Genomic DNA, 20,445 nt, shown 5'->3' on the forward strand with positions numbered 1-20,445 from the left:
GACATCTGGGTTCAAACCTGCCGCCATCCTTTTTTAGCTCTGCGACCTTGGACAGTGTCTCTACCTTTCTGTACCTCAGTTTCCCCAGGGGACTGATGAAACCTGCTTTCCTATAATAACGACAATAAATATTCACTGGGCACAGGACGCCCTGCAGTTGAAGAGCTCACAGTGCAGTGGGAAAGCTGAACCTACGGACAGGCAGTGACCGAGGTTAGCAGGGCGAGCACAGGGGGCTCAGGGACTGTGGTTTTGCTCCGAGTAGTTGACAGGGGTTTGGAGGAGTTAGGGCCAGTTTCTCTGAGGAGGCGATCGCTGAGCAGAATCTTGGAGGATGAGCAGGATAGTTACCCAGATGAAGGAGCTGAGAAGAGTGAGCCAGCGGAGTGGATACAGACATGGAGCCGTGTTACCGCCTGGCCCATTCATGGTGTCTGGAGCCCAGGCTTGAGTTGCAGGGAGTGGGGGCTGGAGCGGATCATGTGCGTGTATATTGAGGGTGATGGGGAGCCAGTGAAGGCCTTTTAGAAGAAGAGGGTCAAGGTCAGAGCAGAAACATCACTCTACCTTCTGCAGGGAGGAAGGACTAGAGAGGGAGGCGGGACAGAGGCTGTATCACAAAAGAACTTGAGTGTCAGGCTGAGGAGCATAGATGTGTTTTCCCCCATAAGCAATGTGGAGCCACAGAAGGCTTTTAAGCAGAGAAATAGCTGGTGAGCTCTGTGTTTTACAGAAATCACCGTGGGTACTGAGACTAGATTTTGAGGGAGGCAGGGCTAAGGACAGAGACCAGCAGTGGGGCCTCTTGTGGCTTAGTTTGGGGTCATGACCGTGCTGCCAAACCCCTTGGATGTATCTTAAGGAGCGGGGCACCAGGCCTTTTTACATTAGGGCAGGCACAGAGCAGGCATGGGGACCCTGGGTCAACCCTGAGCCCTGCCATATCTTGCCCTGTGACCTTGGCTTGGCCAAGTCAATTAGCTTCTAGGGCATTAGGTGGTGCTTGGGTAAGGAGAACCAATGGGGGTGATCCAGGAAGAAAGGGGGGATGTTGGGAAGGACCTTGTGTCACTCACCTCCTTGGGGAGAGTCCCCTCAGGGCACGGGAGGGTCAGGAAGGGGGGCAGCCACCTCCGTCCTTCCCTCTGGTTGACAGGAGGGTGAGTTCGAGGACACGGACGAGCTCATGTATTTTCATGCCGTGGCCTCGACACTCAGCCCCACAGTCCCAGCTCACGGCGGCTGGGAGGCTGCTCTGGGGTGGGCTGACCGTGCCTGCAAGCAGACACTCCACTATTGTTCAAAATGGAATCGGTCCCAGGAAGCCTGGAGCCTGTGAAAACTGCTATGAATTTTGCAAAACAGCTCTGAGGCGGTAAAGCATGTCAGAAGAATCAGAGGCGGAAATCCCTATTTAGAAGCTCCACTCTGGACAAGCATGAGGTGCCTGCAGAAAGGATGGGATAGCGGCTCAGCCCTAAATGCCCTTCCCTGTAACCTGGGGGTGGCAGGGAAACGCGAGGTGCCCAGCCCCTGCAGAGGGGAGACAGCCCTGCAGCCCACTCCCGGGCTCAGCTTCTGTCCATTCACCTGGCCTCAGGTTGACCCCCTCACAAGACACCCCCTCCTTTCCCAATGTATCTATACTTGTTTTTTCTTTTGAAAGCAGCTTCATCATTTTGTAAAAAAGAATACATATGCTCATTGCAAAAATTTCAGACAAGATGGAAAAGTTCAAAGAAAAATGTAAAAATCACCTCAGATTTCACCATCCAGAGATAACCACATAGCATTTTGGTGAACGGCCTTCCAGACTTCTCTCTGTGCATAAATACACACAAATAGATTCCATGTATGCAATTCTACCCCGAGCGAGATCAGACAGCACATGCTGTTCTGTCACCTGTTTCTTCCCCACTCAGCAATATGTCACGGACGTCCTTCATGTCAATACATATAGATCCATCTCGTGGTTTTAATGCCTGCGTTATATGTATGGCTAAACCGCACTCTACTTACCCAGGCCCCGGCTGATGGCCATACATGTTTTCCCAATTGTTTTGCTCTTATTAACATCCCTGCAGTCAACGTCAATGTATATATATCTTTGTGCATTTCATTCATTCATGCATTCATTCATTCATTTATTCATTCATGCTGTAAATGTTTATGGAGTGTGTGCTACATACCAGTCTAGTGCCAGGTTGGGGATAGAAATGATGAATAAAACAACATGGTCGGTCCCTGCTTTTACAGAGTTTATGATGTAGTAGGAAGACAGGACATCCAGCCTCTGTCAGCAGGCCAGACAGTAACTTTTTGCAATGGGTTTATGTCTCAAGGATTTACACAAATAACTATCCAGTTAACAGGTGATTACGGAGTGCAAAGGAAAGGTACCCATAGGACGAAGGAAATGTACAGGCTATGGGAGAGTAAGAGCAGGTAACTTAGGCATGGGAGGTAGGGAGGAGATGACATTCAGGGTGACAGATGAGCATACAGGAGGCAAGGTTAGGGGGCGGAGGGGGAAGGAATGGGTGGGTACAGAGGGGAGCCAAAAGAGGATTTCACGTAGAAGGAGAGTCGTTTCAATAATTAACATACAGGAAATTCCTAAAAATGAAATTGTTGGGTCATAGGGTGAGCAGAGTTTGCATCTAGTCTCACTTTGTAAGTTGCTCTTCACAAAGGTTTTACGAATTTACAATCCCATCCAAGGGTATATGAGGGGATGTCATGGAGATTAGGGTTAAGCATAACACTTGTGCACAGGAAGCGAGCCGGCCACTGCTGTTGCCATTATTATTATTACAATGATCTTTGCCAATCTAGTCAAGAAAAGTGATATCTCATTTTTGTTTTTAACCAATGTGTCTCTTTTTGACTTTGCGGGAAATTGAGCTGGTGAGGGGACATGAACTATCTTTCTTTCTTAAGTCACCTTTGTCAGACCCCTTCCTGTGCCCCTTGGAAATGTCCAGGTCCTTGGCCTGTAGTCCCATTGTCCCAGCAAAGGCCCTGGGACTTTGAGGCACCTCTAATCCCGTGTGGCTCTGGCTTTCCCGAGGCAGGTGCCAATCAGAGAGGAGGGTGTTCTGAAACCTGGGTAGGATGGGTGCCATGCCCGTGGGGAGTGACCCGCAGAGAGGTGGAGGCCCTGCAGGCAGAACCCACATGCCATTAGGAGTGCTTAGAGATCCCAGGTGCTCCTGGATGATAGTAATGCAGCTATATGAATATTAACAGCATGGCCATTAATATTAATGACAATAATAAACAAGTGTGAGGATTATTTTGAGAGAGGGCTGCTGCTCCAGCTGTTGCCTCCCTTCTTTAAGAAGCTTCTGAGGTTCTCTGCCTCCCTCTCCCCGGACCTGGTGCAAGACTCAGTGCCATCCTCATGAGTTCTGCTTGGGCAGAGCCAAGGGCACCTCCAGCACTTGGGGTTGTAGGAGAATCAATGCAGGAAATCCCCGTGCAAGGTGCTCGGTGAGCGGTTCGGGGTTGTGTATGGGCAGCCAGCTGTGAAGACTCCACTGCTGACCCTCCTGGGCATCAGGCCCAGCGTCGACATCCCAAGAGGAGCCCGGGCAGGGGGCTTGCAAGGGGCTGTTCTCTTGCAAAGGTGGCTGGAGGAATTACCCTGCTAAAGTGGTCATGAATTATAGAAAGGAAGAGGGGGAGGAAGGCCCAGAATATCATATGTGTAAATAAACTGGAGCGGCGGCCAGACATAACAGCCAGCCACCAAGCTCTTGTACCCACAGCGCTCCTTCTCTGCGACCCACTCGTGCCAAGTACACAGCGAGTCGCTTGCAGCCTCCTTCTTCAAAGGATTTGTTAATAAGTCAATGACGGAACATCTAAAGGGGAAAAATATTTCTCTTTATAGTAGGAGATAATTGTCCCAGGAAAAAAAATAAAAAACAACAAACCTTTAATTACAACTCACATGGAGAAAGCTTGATTTGTGGGCCGAGCCCAAATGCTGAGGAGCTGGATGTAAAATATTTGTAATATTTAGGGAACCTAGAGTTTTACATAAAAGTAAACAGCATTGCCTGAAGGCACAATTTCCAGCAACACAATAAAATGTGCAGTGAATTTATGGCGGCCATCCATTAGCTCTTACCAAGGCAACGTCGCCCCTATCTGTCGTCCATCATTATAATAGAGGGTTAATGCACCGAATTTACATAAAAAAGTCATATTGTCTGCATGAATTATTTACACTCGAAGCTGTTTTTACAGCTTGGTTTCAAGCTGGATTCTGGGAGAGATTCTGCCAGTAAATTACTCTGTGGAGACCTGGTTCTATAACTGCGCTCGGAGCTGGCAATGAAAAGAAAGGAAAATGGGCAGGCCCTGGCGGGTCGTTGGTGCTGACGCCTCTCGGGTGGGGGCTGGAGGCAGCGGTGGAGGCTTTAGGAGGCGGTTGGACCTTGCTGCAGATGGGGCTCTGTCTCTGGGCCCGCGGCTTCACGTTTGCTGCCCAGGCTGCCCAAGTGGGCAAAGGCGGTTTGGGCCCGCGAAACCACAGCGATCACGAGAGGTGTCCACGGGCTCTTGGTGGCTGAAGCCAGAGGTCTTTCAGTGATTCGGGTCCTTTCAGGGAGAGGAGCTGCTGTGTTTGTTGGAGCAGGGGCCTAGCTCAGCAGTGCGAGCATTACAACCTGCTTGTCCCCATTGTACAGATGGGAAGACTGAGACCGCAAGAGGCACCTATTCGGGAAGCAGGAAGCTCATTCATCCCAGGTGGGCCTGGGGAATGTGGAACCTAGAGACACTTCAGATTCGGGGAGAGTAGGGCTGGGATGGGGCATCCTTGGGGAACATACACAGAATGCTCATGACTCCTAGCTCAGCCTCTGTGTTTTCTAGGACCTGTTGTGAATTGAAGGCAGTTTTAGTGGTTGGGTTGGGGTAAGCCGCTTTGTGGCACTGGGTTCTTACCTTCTCTTCCTTTTAAGGTTTGGGGAACTGGGGAGAACTGCTCCTGCTTCCAGTGATGTGGAGTTATGGGAGGCTGGTCATGCAGTGGAAACACACCTGGATTTTTAATTCCACACCAGCTGTGTGGACTTGGCAAGCCTTCTGGGGGCTCAGTTTCCTCATCTGTAAAACGGGATTTCTAATCTCTAGTTCTCCAGCCTCTCCCAAATGACGAGCAGCTCAAAGGTGATCACATGTCTGGGAGGTGTGTGATGTGTTACGAGCAAGGTTACAGGGGGTCAGCAAAGGGAATCTTGAGATTTGGGTGGATAGAGGGACAGATGGAGAGAGAAGGCCGGACAGTCCGACATAACACATAAGAGAATCCCAGACAGAGAGAGAGGGAGAGACAAAGAGCAAACACACAGAAACAAAAGAAGGAGGAGAGATGGAGAGGAGAGCAGAGGTGACTGTCACAGAGAGAAGAGAGCCAGGAGAACTCAGGGTGCCTGAGGCTCTGACCTCCTGGAGCTCGGAGGATGTTTTCCTGGCCAGTGAAGAGGGTGGCAGGGCAGCGTCTGCCCTGGGGCCAGGGCTGCCTCTTGCCTGGACCCTCTCTCTCTATCCAGGCCAAGAAGTGCCTGGGCTTCCTTCTGGCCCGTGGGTTCCTGCCTTTTCTCCCTCTGCTTTTCTACGGCACCAGGAAGCCCCGGCCGATGCCAGCCTGCGCCCACCCCTCCCCCAGCACCTGGGACGGGCATGTGATTGTCGCTGCTGCAATCCCAGGTCTCCCGCTCCTGGAGCAGCCATAGCAGGTCCCAGGGGCCTGGAGACAACAAATGACTCCCCGCTGACGGGTTGCTGGCTGCCTCCTGCCTGCCAGCCCGTTCCGCTGCACACCGCAGATAATCATGTAAGGCCAGGGAGCCCTCCTGCTCGTGTTGGTGTGATTTAAACCTGAACTTTGCTTTGCTTTCATCCCCCGGAGAAGCCAGATTTAGATGATAAATTTCTCTGTCTCCCTGGGAACATGCACACACATGTGCACAGACACACACCTGCACGTACCCATAAAGGCGCTCACACATTGTAAAGTCCCCATGCGTGAATACTTGCACACAAACGTGTCCACCCCATTTGTAAATCACTTGCGTATCCATTCACGTAGGGTCCTTTTGTATGCACACACATGCCATCCAGAGAGCTCCCGACCACAGGCTGGGGCAGGAGGAGAATGTGGTGGTGGCTGGAACAGCTGGGACCTGTGGGGGTGGGGTGGGAGAGGGTGAAGGGACAAGCAGTGCTGAAATTGCAAGAGGTTCTTCAAATCTCACCCCACTTTGTTGTCTGGAAGAGGGGAGTGAGGGAATGTGTGAATGTGTGTGTCTGGTATGTGTCCCTGTACGTAAGACTGTGTGCTTATTGGTGGTGTTCACAAGTGGGGTTGCCTTTGTTGGGTCCTGAGTCTGTGGACAGGGGAGAGGGTGTGTATGGTGAGGAACTCAGGACTGGAGCCACGCCCGCCCTGTCACTGGCCTGCTGCTAGCCTTGGGGGAACTGGGGCCTCTCCTCTCCAGTGCCTTCTGGCTGTGAGGGTCCTGCTGGTTCTGACTCCCTAGCCTCTTTGTGTGATCTGGAGGGTGTTTCTCTTAGGTTTGAGTGAGTGGGCTGGTGTCTGTATGAGTGTGTGTGTGTGTGTGTGTGTGTGTGTGTGTGTGTGTGTGTGTGCTGAGTATGCTCATGAGCATGTGCATGCCTAGGTGTGTTGTGTGTGTCTGTGTGTACATGTGTGTGTTTGTGTGAGTGCCCTTTTCATAGCAGAGAGGAGGTCCACGTGCCTGTCTGTGTGGAGTCTAGTGTGAGTGTGTGATGGTGTGTCTTGGAAATATTCTGGGTGTGTTTTGTGCAGTGGAAAAATCTGAGGTGAGGACAGGAGGGCATCCTTGCTTAAAACTCTCCTCCCTTCTTACTCCTTCTCTGCTTTAATCTCCATTAACATGGGTCACCATTGAACACACCATATATTTACCTAGAATGGACTCTCTCCCCGGGGGGCATGCATGCCAAGACCGCCAGTGGGTGCCTGTGACTGCAGATAGTACCGAAGCCTACATATATGCTTTTCCCTACACGCACATTCACATTATGGCTTCTCTTTGGCCCATCTGAATTGCCAGCATCACTACTCCGCGCTGTGGGGCCACTATTAAGTAAAATAAGGGTTCCTTGAACACAAGCCCTGCGATACAACCACAGTCGTCTGATAACTGTGGCTACCGGCAGGGAGTATATACAGTGTGACTCTGCTGGACAAAGCGGACGGTGGTGGGGACAAGCGGGAGCTCAAAAAGACATGCATTTAAAACTTATAAGTTGCTTGTTTCTGGAATTTTCCATTTAATATTTTCAGACCATGGTTGACCATGGATAAATGAAATCATGGAAAACGAAACCTCAGATAAGGGGGGGCTGCTGCATTTATTTTGTTTATGGTTTCTCTTTCCCCTGCCAGAATGTGAATGCTAGGAGGGCAGGAATTTTAGCTGTGTTGTTCATGTCTGTATCCCCACCATTAGGACAATCTCTGGCGCACAGTGGCATTGTGGATGTTCAATAAATATTGAGTGAATGAACAAATAACTTCATCACCTTCTTCAAGAGTTCCCTTCAGTGTCCCGTCCTTTTTTTCTGAAAAGGTGGTTCATCATACAATACCCTATGTGGACCAGGAGGAGCTGATCTCACCAAAGTGCAGGAAAAGCAAGGTGAAAGGGAAAGTTACCTTTAAAGAGGGTTGCTTATCTTTCCAGGCCCAGTTTTGATGGAGCTCTGAGGATGGGAGAACAGATTTTAGGGTGTCAGGAAGGGAGGCGGAGAAGACAGAAGGTTCAGACAGCACTTGGAGGAAGAAGGAAAAGTCGTAATAGCTGGAAGAGGCGGTGGGATCCCATGATCACTCCACTAACGTGGTGACATTGATCAGCCTTTCTGTCAGGATGTCCCAGACTTGTGGTATTTGGTAGCTTCAGCAGGTCTTCGGGTGTTTGTGACTGGAGTATCTAACGTTATGTGGGGATGAACGTTAATGGGAAAACGGGCTGTCTCCTACCAGAGCTGCCGGCCATGCACAGGTGGCTGTTGGGCATCTGAGTGTCACTTTCATGAGGAAGTCCCAGCCACCCTACTGAAGATTGCTACCTGCCCCCTCCCAAGCACTCCATTCCCTGTTCTATTTTTCCTTTTGTCCTCATCACCCGCCAGTGCACGAAATGACTTAGTCATTTAAGTTTACTTTGACTGTTGGCCTTCCAGTTAGAATGAAAGACCTCACTAGGGATCGGACCTTTGTCTGTTTTGGCCACGGATGTATCCCACGTGCCGAGAAGCATGCCTGGCACGGAGCAGGTGCTTAATCCATAGTTACTGAATGGGTGGATGGGTTTCTGTCTGTGGAGCGAGGGCATGAGTGGGCTTGTGAGTGTTCTTTTTTTTAATGAATGGGCTTGTAGAGCGAGTGCTCGTGGTGGTGTGACTGTCCAGGCTGTGCTTTGATTGTGCGGGTGACTGTGTTTGGGAGGAGAGTGAGCTGCTCCAAAGCTCTGTCCTCTGAGGCCTCAGGGGCAGTTCTCTGACATGGGCCTCCGGTTCTGGGCACCCTGCCTGGATGTTGTTAAGGTTTGCAAACAGACCTACGGATGGTTTCCTTTGGAATCCCTAAGGATCCTCTCCTTGACTGGCTGCTCCCGTGGTGGCCACGGGCCTGAGCCCCGGCCCTGAGCCCCGGCCCTGGCAGCTTCCTGGGTCCACTCCCTCCTTTCCCCAGGGGCAGACCTGGACCCCAGGCTTGAAGGAAGGGTGAGGACTGGTGCTCAGTGATGGAGGACAGCCATGCTGGTGGCTGGACTCAGCATCTAGTCTGGACACACGATTGGGAGAAGGGGCTTTGGGGTGCCCCTTGGCAGGTGGGGATCCTGACCATTCGGTGTCTAGGAGGCAGCGGGCAGTCCAGAGGCATCAGGGTTCTGCAGCAGGTGACTGGGTCCTGATGCAGGGCAGGGGAAGAGGGTCCAGGCTGCCTTGTGCTTAGGCTGCGGGGAGGCCAGGCCCCAGGTGTCAAGAGCTTAGGTTGATGCACATGCGGAAACCAACCCACTGATCCCGGTCTTCAGGAGCAATGGGTCTGTGCCTCAGTCCCGCTTTATGTGGAGGTGGTGGGCACAGAGCCGCTGGGAGATGGGGGTGAGGAGGGGCCACCCCATGATGACAGTATCAGGACCCAAAAGGCCCTCAACCAAGTGAACTTTGGACTGAGGTCCAAAAGACAGGTGCAGTAGGGCCAGAGACTACTAGTAAGTCCCGCCTGTGAGGCCAACATTTGGGAAATATTGCCTAATGTTGAGAGTCTGCTGTTTAGGGTCAGGCAGAGCTCTGCTTAGCTTTCGCATTTGTCAGCTCTGTGACCTTGGAAAGGTTATTTAACTTTTCTGAACCCCAGTTTCCTCATAGGCAAAATGGAGATAGTTTTTATTTCATAGTGGGATGGGAAGGATTAAGCTGTTTTTATTCTTGTTATTATTTTATTTAAAAAAACTGCGCAGATCCAGGAAGGGAAGATTGCCTTGACAGGAATTCACATCATAAAGACCTCAAATTAGTGTGAGGGCCTAGTATGGAGGTGAAATCCGTGACACTCAGAGAAGAAGGCAGTGGTCCCTGAAGCCAACCTGGTTTCACCCCAAACAGGCAAATCCTCTCAATCTCAACAGCTCAGTGACTGGTGGATGAAGACTATGAGCTTGAGTGGAGTGGAGCAGAATCTAGGTATTGAGCACCTACTGTGTGCCAGATACTTCAATACATTGTCTTAATCTTCTCACCCTTGTGCACTAGATATGATGGTCTCCATTTTGCAGATGAGCAACTGACTCTCCGGGAAGTTAAGTGATTTGCCCAAGAGCTGGGATCCAGGCCTGGATCTGTTCAAGCCTTTCTGTCATATCACGCTGCATCCTAAGACACAGGACAGGGTCTCTCATGGCTTTTGAGGACACGATAGTGGCTGTGAGGGCACAGAGGGGCCTCCCATCTGGCCAAACAACAGCCATGTAATGTGCATATAAGTGGAACCAGGTCAGTCTGTAAAGGTCTATGGGGCTCTGTCTTCGGCTCTGTTCTGACCAATATATGCCAAGGATCCAGAAGAAGACATAAGGGGTACAGGCCTATAACAGGAGGAGGTGGCAGAACAGAGAAAAGGTCAGATAGCAGAATCAGGACCCAGAAGGATCTCAATGGGCTTGCGTGACAAGGTGGCATGATGAAATGTCACAGGGATAAAGGCTGGGGCCCATCTCAACTACAGGAAAGATTGTAGAGAAGAGCAGCAGCTCATAAGAAAGAGATTTAGAAGTCATGGGCCATTAGGCTCATTATGAGTCAGAGGGCTACATTAATAGAGGTATGAGGTTTGGGATAAGGGAGGGGACCACCATCCTGACCTGGCCTGTTCTCTGCCCTGGAGCAGACACTATTGTTCATATTTGAAGGTCAGGTGTGCTTTTCTGTTGTTTTTTTTTTAGTTCTTCCTCCGTTTTTTTTTTTTTTTTTTTTTTTTTTGGGGGGGGGGCAGTTCTTAGAGGAACAGAGCCCTTCTAGAGTTTGACTCTTGAGTCCCATCCAGAGTGGCTCTCTCAAATGACACCTTTGAAGCAGAGAATGAAGTTGCAGATTTTCTTAAGTTTTGTTTGAGCAGCAAGTCCTGGACCTGATCTTTATGTCACACTGCCCTCATTTGGGGGAGAGAAAGTGCTGGTTCCCGAATGCCCTGAAACTGGGAGAGGTCCTGGTCCCCTTGGCCACTGGCCAGGTGTAGCCGCCCCCTTTCCAGTTGTCTCCTTCCTGTCTCGGAGCCTTTATCCTCGTGGTCAGTGGTTTGCCAGGGCCTGGCAAGGCTGCCTCTCCCATGCTGGAGGTGGGCAGGAACAGAGAGCCTTGCGGTTGCTCGCAGCGGGGCTGGATCCCCGCTTGAGCTGGGGTGTCACCTGCCAAGCGGAATTCGGCACAGGAAGCGCCTGGCTCCAAGGCGCACTGTTTAATGTGGAGGTTCTGTTCCACTCTGAAATGCACTTCTCCTGGCAGCTGCAGTGAAGGGAAGCTGTTGAGCTTCCCTCTCATGCCAGAATCACAGCCACTTTTTCCTGAGAAAGAAACAGGGCTACAGACAGTTTTACTCATTAAAGACTTCTTTTCCTCTTAAATCTGTTTTTGTAAAAAAATTTTTTTTTTTTGCATGAACGGAAAAGTAAAACGGATGATATTGAAATAAACAAGGCATTTGTGATAGGAAGGTTAAAGCAGATTGTTGGGGGTGGGGACGGGGGGTTGGCTACACCCCACGTTTCTCCACACAGGCTGCTCCTAGCCTGGTGAGGGTGGGAGTGAGATTTCAGGACTCTGCTCACCTCCCAGCCCTCAGGAGCTGTCTTCTCCAAGTGTCTTGGGGTTTCACTTGGGAAGGGAACTGTCCCTTATCAAGAGCCTACTAAGTGCTGGGCGTGGAATATGGGTGAGCTCATTCTTTTAGATAAAGGAAGTTGAGGCTCAAATGGATTTGGGCAACCAGTCAGGGATATTATAGAGCTGGGATTTGAACCTCCATCTCTCTGACCTCAGATGTCACCTTCTTTTTGCCATACTTTGTTACCCTAAGCAGTTGTGTTTGCAGCTGGGGATGTACAAGGAGGAGGAGATTGAGAAGAAAGAAGATGGAGGAGTGGAAGAAAGAAGATGGAGGAGTGGATATCCTGCCTGGCGAGATAAAACAAGATGCTGACCACTGTGAGTGAACTAAGCCCCAGGGGCTGGGTCTTGATAAATATGGGTGGGTGACTTGGGGGAGGGTGTGTGGTGTGGATGGGTTTGGTTGGATAATCAGGATGGGCTTCCTGGAGGTGGCGGGTCCTGGCCTTGCAGCAGTGTGAGCACAGGCAAAAAAGATGAGAGCCGCCTTGGGTGTGAGAGGTAAGTCAGGGTGGGGTAGTGATGGCCGTAATGAGAATATAAGTGTTGAAGTGCAAGGAGCGGATCAAGTTGGAGAGTGTGTTGCAAAGGCAGAGCCCTGAGCGGGGAGGCAGGTGTCTGGGTCTTGTCCTGGCTCTGCCACTGGTTTGCTGTGTGATCGTGGGCAAGCCCCTTTTCCTCTCAGGGCCTTGGATTGTCTGCCCATAAAATGATGGAGTTGAACCAGAGGATCCCCAACGGTAGGGTCCCATGAAGAGAGAAGGTGACAGCAGAATCTAAAAAGCCTTCTTAGCATTAGAATCATGAAATGTTAGTGCAAAAAGGAATCATCGGCTGAGCCATCTTCCTTTATGTCTTAAAGGGTGAGTATTTGTTTTCCAGGTGAAGGGAAGGGAGGTGGGGGAGGGAAGGAAGGGCATTTCCGGCAGAGGGCATAGCGTGAGCAAAGGCACGAGTGGAGGCAGGATGTTTCCTTGGGGGTGTTGAGCAAATGACACCGTGGGTGGAGGAGGAGCCCAGGGATCAAACAGGTGAGGGAGACGGGGCCAGACCTTGGAGGACCACGAGGCTTCGGTTCCATCCTCTGGGCCAGGGAGGCCACTGAAGGGGTGGGACACACTCAGAGGGGCAGTTTTGAAAGATCGCTTTGGCAGTTTCCTTGATGATGGATTAGACAGGGGCTGGCAGTGGGTTCAGGCCAGGGACGAGAGCAGAAAGACTGGTGAGGAAGCTCTGGTGAGAGGGTGACCGTCTGAGCAGGGAGCAGAGTGGGTAGGTTGAGGACAGCATCTGCTCCAGAGGAACAGATAGGGCTTGGCGGTTGATTGGATGTGGGGATGGTCAGGGGGAGGGAGAGCCAGGACTCCCAAGTTCCTGGCTTGGTGATAGTCACTGAGACAGGAGGAGGGATAGGCTTTTTTTGGGGAAAAGATGATGAGCTCAGTAATGGATTAGGTGAGTTTGAGGTATCAATAGAATATGCATGTAATGGCTTTTTCTTGCTTGCGTCCATTCATTCATTGAGTCATTGTCTATTGAGCACTTACTATGTGCCAGGCATACGTAGCTGGGTACACCTTCCTGGAGCTGTCCATCTAGGAAGTTTTCCTAAGCTGAACCTCGATCTGCGGAATTTCTACCCACTGGCTTTCTTCTGCCCTTCAGGACCTCTCAGGAGGGTACCGTCCTTCAGAAACCAGTGAGCGTGGCTCCCCACTTCACCTCTGGCTCAGGGAACGTGGAGCTGTGGAGAGACTGCGGACCTGAGACAATTGTAAAGAGATGGATTTCAGCTTGAGTGCCTCTGTACGGCCTCGTTTGTTAAGTGGGTTTAATAAAACCTCTCTTACAGGCAGTGGTGTGCTGGAGTTGGTTCCTACTGGCTTTTTTGTTTTCATATTCAATATTATGTTAATTTCAGGCATACAGTATAGTGGTTAGACACTTCCATAACTCATGAAGTGGTTCTGCTGTTACTAGTACGTCTAGTACCCAGCACACACAGTTATTACAGCATCATCGGCTATATTCCCTATGCTGCTCTCCTACTGGCTTAGAGAACTGACTGAGAGCGTCTCTTCCCAACTCTGTTTTCAGTGACATCCCATTGGTAGCCTGCAGCGGACCATGGTGGGAACATTGACACCACAGGAATTGGCAAACGCTGTAAATCAGAGCTTGCCTTTTCCTCCAGATTTCTGGCTGGTACATATTTACCAGCATCCCCCGGCTTACACAGTGACGGTTAGGTGGATGGGTGTTGAGCACCTGGTCCCCGGCACCTACGCAGGCACATGCAGTGGGTACGTCATAGTGTGACCACCTTCTGCTTTGACATTTCCCTTGTGCGGAAAAAACAATTGTTTCATCTGTTCAGAGTAACAACTTCCCTTTAACCAGGGGCCGTCCCCTCTCTTATCTCAGACCACGAGGTTCCAGTAGAAGCTGCCATCTCCCCTCGGCCTCCACAGAGGGGTGGAGGAAAGGCACGCGGGTTTTGGAGTCTTATGAATCTAGGTTTGAATCTTGGTTCTGCCTCCTGCTAGCTATGTAATAACCCTGGGCAAGTTTTTTAATCACTCGGAGCCTCAATTAAGTCACCTGTAAGCTGAGGATGGACATGCCTCCCTCATTAAGTTGTTGTGAAGATGAAATGAGGTAATGGGTGTGTGGGTGCACAAGGACCTGGCACGGACACCCCAGTTTCAGTGAAAGTTTGACCAATGCTGGCCTCCTCCCCTAAATCCTCCAGTGTGGACCTGGGAGACGGCTCTGAAGACGGGGGTGGGGGAGGGAGGAATTAGGGCTGCATCCTTGGGAGAGATGCTTCCTGGTGGAACATGTAGGGCGGGAGAGGCTGTGGGCTATGGGACCCTCCAAATGTATTCTGAGAGCAGCGGAGGGGAACTCCCCAGGCCGCAGTTCATGCTTGCAGGGCCCTCACCTGCAGATCAGCAGATAGGCTGCTATCCTCCGCTCTGCTGGTGGCTTTCTGGGGCGGCTGCGGCAGGCAGCCGGGGCTGAGCTGATTTACCACCCCAGCCCCAAGCAGATTAAATCACCCAGAGTCATTTGAATTTTACCCGGCCTTGTCACACAAATCTTAGAAACTGCTGTCTGGCAAGAAAACTTTGTACTTTTTGGAGGAAGTTTCAGAGCTCTAGAAATTGAGGTGAAGTAGGGAAAAGGAGGTGGTGCCAGGGGCTTCTGCAACTTCAGATCAGGCCTGAGTTGGGGGGTGGAGGAGGAGTAAGGTGTGTGTGTGTGTGTGTGTGTGTGTGTGTGTGTGTGTGTGAGAGAGAGAGAGAGAGAGAGAGAGAGAGAGAGAGAGAGAAAGAGAGAGAACATATTGAAGAGGCCTCTGGGGCAATGTTATCATGTTGGCTCTGGCTGTGTGACATAGGGCAAGTCATGTAACCTCTCTGAGTGTCAGACGATTGTTGTAAAGGTCAAAAGGGCCAGCTTGTATAAAGTGCTTTTGCAGACTTTAATCAGTTCTGTGATTATTCATGGGAAGAATAGACACACTCTGATATGAGTAAGTTATATATGGCTGTGGTTGCCATGTGTTGAGCAAGTAGTAAGGCCTCTGGAGTTAAACGAGAGGGGGCTCGTTTTCAGAGGTCTGGGGTTTGAGTTGGGTCTTAAAGGAAGCCCAACTCCCAGGAAAGTGAAGTGGAAGAGATTGTAGTGCAATTGGTTGTTGTCAATGCCCCATCCATCTCCAATAGCGAGTGTGTGTGGCTCTGGAGATGAATCCTGATTGGCTTAGCCAGTCAAAATAATCCACCCGCTGCTACCTAGGCACGTTGGTTGGTTGTAAACCAATCAGTACACATATCCCCCTGGTTATAGGGATTGGTTTAGGTTGGCCCAATCAGACAAGAGGCTTAGAACTTTTGTTAGAGGCCGAGGAAAGACATCCAATCTCTGTTTGTATTCAAATGAGGAAGCACGCAGTCCTAATTCCTGGCAGTCATTTGGTGACTAGGAACACAACGTGAGACTACTGTCAACATGGGAGGTGGGAAGAGGCTAGAAAATTACAAAAAATGGCATCCCAGTCCTGCTCAAACTGTGCCTGAAGTCTGTTGAATCTGGACTACTTAGTCAAGTGAGTTAATATATACACTGTTTAAAGCAGTTGGGATTTCATTTTTGTATTCCTTGCAACTAAAAGCCGATAAAGGGGCCGCTGAAGGGCTCTGTGACAGTAATCTGGGGAGTGGGACCTACTTAGCTGTAGGCAGCCGTTAGTGAGGAGAATGCCTTGGCTGGAGTAAAGAGTGCAGGTAGGGGTGTGATAGGCAGGGGCAGCAGGTGGCTATGGGAAATAAGGCTAAAAGGAAGCTTGGAGTTGAATGATGAAAGGGCTCAGACACAAGTTTAAGAGTTTGCACTTGGTTCTGTTGGTTATTGGGGAATAATTAAAGATTGTAAGCAGGGGGAGTGATAGAGCGATGTGAACAGTGGTATTTTGGGAAGATCAACCTCTGAGTGGGATATAGGTTGGATTGGACGGAGAATTTGGGGGCTGAAACTAAAAAAAAAAATATTATTTACTGATGCCATACATAATGTTTATATTTTTTCACTTAATCCTTACAACAACCCCTCAATTTATTTTTTAAAACTATGTTTCAAAGATCTTGAGTAACTTGGCTAGATTATGTAGTTAGTAAATGGCAGTCAGGACTTGAACACAGATCATCTGATTTCAAGCTCCACACTCTAATTTTTCATGTTTGTGATAAAACAGGTGACAAATTAATATGGGCCAGACTAGAATAGTGGTCACAGGAGTAGGAAGGATGGACAACAGACATTAGGCTGGTGAAACCCTAGATATATTCTTATTGGAGTCAGACACTAGACTAGAGTAGCTGTTGTTATCAATATTTCAAAAAAAAACTTTCCCTAAATCACTTTTGTTGCAATTAGACAAGAAGATGAAATAAAAAGTGTAAATACTGGGAGAGGAGAGCAAAATAATCATAGTTTGAAGATAAGATGATTATTCATCTGAAAAAAATCTGGTTTCCCCCCAAAATAATTAAAAAATAAAAGTTTTGTAAAATGACCAGTAATAAAACAATGAACAAAAACAAATAGCTTTTTAAAAAAATTTATAAAATGTCTATCTAGAAGGTAAAATAGAAGTCCCCATCCATAGTGGCAAGAATAAAACAATAATACAAAATACCTCTAAGAAACATTTAGAGTTTACATGAAGAAAACCAGAAAGTTTTTCTGAGGGATATGAGAGACTTGAATAAATCTGACATATACCTCATTCCTGGGTGGAAAGATGTAATACTATCAGGATGCCAATTCTCCTTAAATGGATGTACAAAATGAAGGCAATGCAATCAAGACACCAACAGGATCCTTTTTCTTTGAATTTGACAAAATTACTATAAAACTAATCTGAAGAATAAAAAATGAGAGCAATCAGGAAAGTCCTGAAAAAAAGAATGTTTACTCTATCAGATATTAAAATGTTTACAAAGGGACAATCATTAAAATTCTGTGTAAGAATGTCAAATCATTGGGACAGAAAGGAGTCCCAGAAATGGATCCAAACATTTAAGGGGATTTTATATATGATAAAATGGTGTTTCTTTTGAGTTGGGAATATATGAGGTATTTTATAAGTGATGTTGGGATAATGGGCCAGCCATTACAACACAAGCTAGTTTTTCAAACCATGAAGACCACAGAGATATAAATAGGAATGAAATTTTTGGTCATTCTTAAGGTGGGGAAGGACCTTTTAATCATAATGTGATATCTAGAAACCATAAAAAATGATAAATTTGGATATATAAAAATTAAAAATTTAATGCCCGGAAGACCATGAAAACGAAAGTAAAAAAAAGAGAGAGAAAGCATATATGACAGACAAATGTTTAATCTGATCTCAAATGTACAAAGACCTCTTACAACTCATTCAGAAAAAGATAATTATCTCATTAAAAAAATGGGCATGAACAGGCTATTCACCAAGAAAATCATTATAAATGACCAAAACACATGCAAAGATATTCATTTACTCTCACTATTTTAAGCAATGCCAATAAAAATGAGTGTCAATTGCCTTCTGTGGATTTGGCCAAATGTTAGAACCCAGGGTTGGCGAGGGTGCAGGCAGACAGGGGCTGGAGGACTGTTGATGGGAAGCCCATTGTTGTAAGTTTTCTGAAGGGCAGGCTGACAAAATTAGAAATAGCACACCCTTATTGCAGCAATCTATTTGCAGGATTTTATTCTAAGGAGATAATTGCAAAAATGAGCAAGGAGAGATGCACATGGCTATTTATCACAACATTGTTTAGGAGAGTAAAATCTTGACAACATTCTAAACGATCAATAGAGATGCAAAGTATGATACATACATCCAGTGAAATACTATGAAGGGATTAAAATAATTTTGTAGAGCTCTATTTATTGACACAGAAAGATGTCTATGACATATTGTTGAGAGAGAAAAGTAGGTGTCAAGTGAGAACAGTATGTATAATACAACCCCTCGCCTATAAAATTATATACATAGATTCCTGTGTGTATATATGCATGGAGATAAGTCTGGAAGGCTGTTCACCAAAATGCTAGGAGTGGTAGGATTTTGGGTGACTTTTACTTTCTTTTTCATACTTTTAAGTATTGGTTTGATTTTTTTTTAAAATAGTGAGGATATGTTTTTCAATCAGAACAATAAAACTCTTTCACTTTGGAAATTTGGTAAATACTAACTAAGAGGAATCAGCATGCTGTGATTTAATAGATGCGGAGAAGGAGTCAAGAGGAAAGCCAAGGATTTGATCCTTGTGTGTGCTGGAAAACCTGGAGCAGGAGGCAAGAGGAGGCGCTGGGGTTTCAGAGCACGGGCTGGTGGCAGGGGCTGGTGGGCCACAGGGCTGTGGCTTAGGAGGCTAATCAGAGAGGGCTCCTTTCCGAAGGGCAAAGGTGTGGATGAGACCTCGGAGGGAGGGAGAGCATGAACAAGCACAGGAGAGGGCTGAACCAGGCCCTGGAACACGGCCACAGCTATGAGATGGGAGAAATAACAGGATGAGTGGTCAGGAAGGCGAGGGACCAGGGGCATAGATGCCTCAGAATCCTGTGGGGGCAGAGGCGGATTTCCAGAGAAAGGTCAACCATATCTAATGCAGCAAAGGCCCAGAGACCAAGAGGGGGCACTGGACTTGACAAATAGGAGTTTGTTGGTGACTTCAGAGAGAGCAGTTGTGGTGGGAGAGTGTGTGTGGGGGGAAGTAGGGGACACTTTGTCATGTGAGAAAGGAGGATTACAGCTTGGGGGAGCAGATTTGAGGGAAAGGGACTGAGCCTTGATCAGGGATGCCAATAACTGGCATATGAGCCACCCTGTCTGCTCCCCGACATGGGCAGGCATCACTAATCATTCTGCCAAGCCCAGAGGAAGCCTCAAAATCTTCCTCCCGACAGCCAGGCCAGGGAGCCCCTCGCTGTCTCATGGACTTGGCCAATGAGATGAACCTGTTGGCCATGCCTGGGCTTGACCACATACCTGAAGGATGATGAGAAGGAAGGCATGGAAGGGGTGGTTAAAGCGCAGGAGGAAGGAGGCCTGGTGGATCAGGACCTCCCTGTGCAGGTGGGGACCGTGGGCTCGGCCTGGGAAGACTTCTGGGCCTGGAGCCCAGGATGATTGGAAAGTTTGTCTGTGAGTCTGAGGTGATGAGATGCTAGGACAAATTGATGCTTTGGGCGATGCTGTGAAAAAAGCCCCACTGTGTGTGAATTGCTAGTTGTTGGACAGATATTTGGGGGCTCACTGTGGCTCACCATCTGTCTGTCCAGGGAAGGCAGAGCAGGAAGCCCATTGTCTGGAATACTTGGCATGGAGGGCGTCAGCCTGAGGTTCCCACGTGGGGCTGGAGAACAGACTGAGGAGTTGCAGTTCCATCCTGGCTTGTTGGGAGGACTTTCAGGAAAGACACTCAGTGTGACTCAGCTGCCAGGTCTCCAATGGTGTTTTGATAACACCAATGGAAGCATGGGGTCGGGGGTTGAGGAGGCAAAGGCTCTTCTGCACTCCAGTGGCCAGAGCTTGTCTGAGGCAGTAGAGGAACACGGATCCTTGGGCAGAGCTCGCCTACAGGAAATGACTGTGGTGGGGAGAGGTCCAGGCTTCATGTCCAGTCGAGGAGGAATGCTTGAAGCAGCTCAGGCCAAGGATTAGCCATTTGCTTTCAACCCACTGAGGCAGTGCTCCCTAAAACAGCTCTTTGGAATCCTAGTTTCTTGAGGTTGTTCCACAGAGAAGGGTTCTGGGAGCAAATGCGTTCATGAAATGTAGCACCCACAGCTCAGCGCACGTGAGCACAGGACAGGCTCGGAGGAGTCCTGCAGCAAATAAACTTTGATCTAGAATTTTTTCAAATTTGTTCAGCCACAGAAGTTTTTTCAATGTTTACACCAATGTAGCTCCTGCAGGACGAGTGGCTGACCTGGGGCAGAGGGAGTGCCATGTGCCATGTGGTCCCCAGGGCAGTGTTTACCCTGATGTGGAGATGTTGCAAAGAGACAAATTTTGGCTCAGTTCAAGGAAGAACTTCGCAACAACTGCAGATATTTTAACCACGACAGAGACAGGAAAGGAATTCCAGTCCCTGGAGGCCTGGAGCAGAGTGTGGACTCGTCAGGGATGCTGCAGAAGGGAGCCAGGCTCCAGGGGGGTGTCATCATTGATTTCTGAGGTTCCATGAGCCCTGGGAGAGGGACTCTTTGGCCACCCAGAGGTGGTACTGTTCCCTTGGAGCCTGTTGCCTGGCTTAGATTGCTGCGTACTTGGCCCAAGAATACTTGGGATGCTTGAAATGAACAGCCTGCGAAGGTAAGATGTGAACACATAAATATCCTCATTAAGTCCCAAATACACATCCCAAACTTTACATAACAGGAGCAGCAGCTGGAGACGCCCACAGCCCTAATTGCTTTTCTCTACGA

General features: G+C 48.8%; 1 long non-coding RNA gene across 1 annotated transcript in view; it reads left to right on the forward strand.

The window, feature by feature from the left end:
- Positions 1–13,251, forward strand: part of LOC308241950 — a 47,427-nt gene extending 34,176 nt beyond the window's left edge. The window contains exons 2-3 of the long non-coding RNA XR_013959908.1: positions 11,660–11,772; positions 13,120–13,251. This is a non-coding gene — a long non-coding RNA (uncharacterized lncRNA). The remainder of the gene's footprint in view (positions 1–11,659; positions 11,773–13,119) is intronic.
- Positions 13,252–20,445: the final 7,194 nt, after the last annotated feature.

This window comes from Plecotus auritus (assembly GCF_963455305.1).
Source record: "Plecotus auritus genome assembly, chromosome: 2".
Classification (NCBI taxonomy): Eukaryota; Metazoa; Chordata; class Mammalia; order Chiroptera; family Vespertilionidae; genus Plecotus; species Plecotus auritus.